The sequence below is a fragment of the Mus caroli genome, unplaced genomic scaffold (assembly GCF_978045245.1).
Source record: "Mus caroli unplaced genomic scaffold, Mus_caroli_1 scaffold_12, whole genome shotgun sequence".
Classification (NCBI taxonomy): Eukaryota; Metazoa; Chordata; class Mammalia; order Rodentia; family Muridae; genus Mus; species Mus caroli.
In genome coordinates, this window is record NW_028227267.1 from 115,846,792 (window position 1) to 115,850,325 (window position 3,534).

The 3,534-nt window shown below is 52.0% G+C and overlaps 1 non-coding gene across 1 annotated transcript; it reads left to right on the forward strand.

Annotated features, from left to right (window-relative positions):
• Nucleotides 1-1,423: 1,423 nt before the first annotated feature.
• Nucleotides 1,424-1,554, forward strand: LOC115029324 (small nucleolar RNA SNORA17). The gene has a single exon (XR_003834893.1). It is a non-coding gene; the product is annotated as a small nucleolar RNA SNORA17 (small nucleolar RNA).
• The last annotated feature ends 1,980 nt before the right edge of the window (nt 1,555-3,534 follow it).

Genomic DNA, 3,534 nt, shown 5'->3' on the forward strand with positions numbered 1-3,534 from the left:
CTGCATAGGTGCAGTGTGTGCACAGATGCAGTGTGTGCACAGGCACAGTGTGTGTGCATGTGCAGTGTCTGCACAGGTGCAGTGTGTGCCCAGGTGCAGTGTGTGTGCAGGTGCAGTGTGTGTGCAGGTGCAGTGTGTGTGCAGAGTTGCAGTGTATGCCCAGGTGCAGTGTGTGTGCAGGTGCAGTGTGTACACATGTGCAGTGTGTGCATGGGTAAAGTGTGTCTGCACAGGTGCAGTGTGTGTGCAGAGATGCAGTGTGTGCACAGGCACAGTGTGGCCAGCTGCCCTTCAAGCTCCTCCTACTGTGATCCCCCTACCCACCCTGAGGAGCTGTGCTCTCAAACTGTGAATTTAATAAATCCTGAGGTTGTTTTGTGTGTTTTCTTGTTTTGTTTTTGTGCTTTCTTTCTTTTTTGTTTGTTTTGCTTTGTTTTGTTTTGTTTTTTTCGAGACAGGGTTTCTCTGTGTAGCCCTGGCTGTCCTGGAACTCACTCTGTAGACCAGGCTGGCCTCGAACTCAGAAATCTGCCTGTCTCTGCCTCCCGAGGGCTGGGATTAAAGGCGTGCACTACTACGCCCGACTTTTGTTTTGTGTTTTATCAGAACAGCAGGAACATTAAGTCAGGCAGTTAATTAGGAGCTGAGGATGATCACCAGCTGCCAGTCTATCCTGATGTATCATCAAATCTCCCTGACTCCCATTCACCCGCTGAGGAGACACAGAAGAAATCTACCAGCGCACATGAGAGGGACCCTGCATGGTGCACTCCAAGGCAGATGGGGCAACACCACACATTGAGAGAACAGGGGGCCTCATAGAAGTTCTTGCCCAGTGTTTTGGCTAACAAAACTGTTCAAACAGCTTTCTTTTTTTAAATTTATTTTTAAGTAGAAAGACTTGAGTATCTCCCTCCCAAGTAAAGCCAACCCAGGCAGCTTGGCTCCCAGTGCCAGATGACCAACCTGAAAACAGGAAGCGAGAACTTACTGGACAATTCACTTCGAATCAGCCTACACTCCGGTTCTTCTGTGTGCCAGATCATTTACTGTAAACATGGGTGGCAATTTGGCAGGGTTTTTTTTTAATTATTATTTTTTTCATCCAAGTACAATCTCGGATTAGTTTGCCTCATTAATCCAGCTTGGCACCGGTTGCTTTACAGAACCCCTTTGAATTTTCTGTCTGTAATGAGTCCATTATATTTGTTTTGAAAGCCACTTAGACACGACAATGCCAGAGTGCAGACACATCTGGCAAGGCAATGCGGTTTATAACTTCCTGCTGCCAAACTAAAAGTGTGGCTTCTGATCGCATTATAATAACAGTCAGATGAAGACGTGCCACGGCCACGTCTCCTGGTTGAGCATCCCTTGGTGGCTGAGCAGCAAACATAGTCTCAGAACTTGTTCTACGAAGACAATTGAAGGAGGCCTTGCAGGTGTGGCTGCTATGTCACAAGTGTGTCAGTAGATGGCAGAGAGGAGAGAGGCTGTGTCCGCACTCAGTGGCTGGTCAGGGAGCTAGCCTGAGGGGACCATCAGTCAGGCAATATGCATGCCCAGACTGGCGCCCCTGTTGGGGAGCAAGCCCGAGACAGATGATCCCCCCAATAATGGGACCATGTAGGCTGGAGTAAGGAGCAAGTCTAAGGTGACCACCAGTCTGGGCCTCATGCAAACTGAGGGGAGGGGGGAGCAGGCAGCCCAAGATGACCCCTGCCTCGTCCCATAATGCATAGGTGGCATAGCACTCCTGAGGCCACTCCTACAATGACCTCAGACACTCGAAGACCTCAGGCATCACTAAGAGGAGTAAGTGATAGAGAAATAGGAGGGAAGGAGAAACAAAGAGTGTGGGCACAATGAAGAGAGGCAGAACTGGAGACTCTGGGGTAGTGAGGAGCCAGTGATGCTACCCAGAACCACGGTGGGGTCCTGGCCTGTGCTGACACTGGGAGCCACATCTGGGTCTGTGGCCCTGCAGCAGCTGGGATTCATTACCACCAGGGGCCTGGGCATCCCTGGTCTAGGCTTTCCCCTGAAGACCTGTTGATGTCTGAGAACTGTGTAGAACTGGCCCCACTCCTTGCTCAGGTGTGATGGTTTATATATGCTTGGCCCAGGGAGTGGCACTATTATGAGGTGTGGTCTTTTGGAGTGGGTGTGTCACTGTAGGCATGGGCTTAAGACCCTCACCCTAGATGTCTGGAAGTCAATCTACTAGCAGCCTTCAGATGAAGCTGTAGAACTTTCAGCTCTGTCTGCACCATGCCTGCCCGGATGCTGCCATACCCCCACCTTGATACTGGGCTGAACCTCAAAACCAATTAAATGTTGTCCTTGTAAGACTTGCATTAGTCATGGTGTCTGTTCACAGCAGTAAAACCCTAACTAAGACACCGGGCATATTGTGGGAGACCAGGCCAGGGGGCATGAGAACAGAAGAGCTGACCTCACCCCTAGACAGCTGCAGAATTCGGGAGAGCAGCCCCACACATTGCCTAGGCACAGTAGCATTGGCCCTGGTTGCAGGTTGCTGGTATGCCGGCCTTGAGGGCATGGGAAAGCTGTTAATCTCCCTCACCAACCGCAGCACTCAAGAGAGTGGGCCCTGCACCTCACCAGGGCAGCACAGTGGAGATGACCCTGGTGGAAGTGTGGGAAAGCTGGCCCTGCCAGTCGTCTGCTGTACTGTGACATGGGCAAGGGAGAGATGCCCCCTCTCTTACTTACCCCTTGCCATTTAAGGTAGGCAGGAGGACTGACCCCAGGGTCATGAGAACAGAGGAACTGGCCTTGCTCTTCAGCTGAAGCACTCGGGAGAGAGCCCCACAGATTACCTGAGCAGCACAGTAGGGCTGGTCCTGAATGTGGGAGCTGCAGGTGAGCTGGTCCCGAGGCGTGGGAAAGCAGGCCCTGCCTCTTGTCTGCTGTGTAGTGGAGCAGATGAAGGAGAGGTGCCCACCTCCTCTCCCTCAACACCTATGGGAGGCAGGAGAACTGTCTCCCTGTCTCTCACCAACCACAACACTCAGGAGAGCGGGCCCTGCACCTCACCTGGGCAGAGGGTAGAGCTGCTTCTGTTTGGAGGGGTTGTGGAGTGGATAAGCCAGCCCTGAGGGTCTGAGAGTGGGAGAGTTGACTCTGACCCTCGCTGTCTGTGGCCTTGGATGGGCCAGCTAGGGCAGGGTAGGAGAGTTCACCCCTGTGGTCTGGGTGTGGGAGAGCTGGTAGGCTGGCCAGCTCAGCTACCTCTCAGGCTCTCAGGCTCAGATCCAGGGCTTTGAATTGGCTCACTCAATGAACATCCACCCTAACAATGAACATCTAACCATCAAGGAACTGCTGGAGGGTATAAAGGAACCAGTCCTACAGATCCAAAACTACAGGATCTCCACGACACAGGACAACAACAAGATATCAGAGAGGAGTTCCATTTAGGGCCCCATATTGCTAGAAGAGCAGAAGCCAGAGGCCTTGAACCAGATTAACGACGCATGCAATGAACATTTGCAAGCAAAGAAGTGTGGA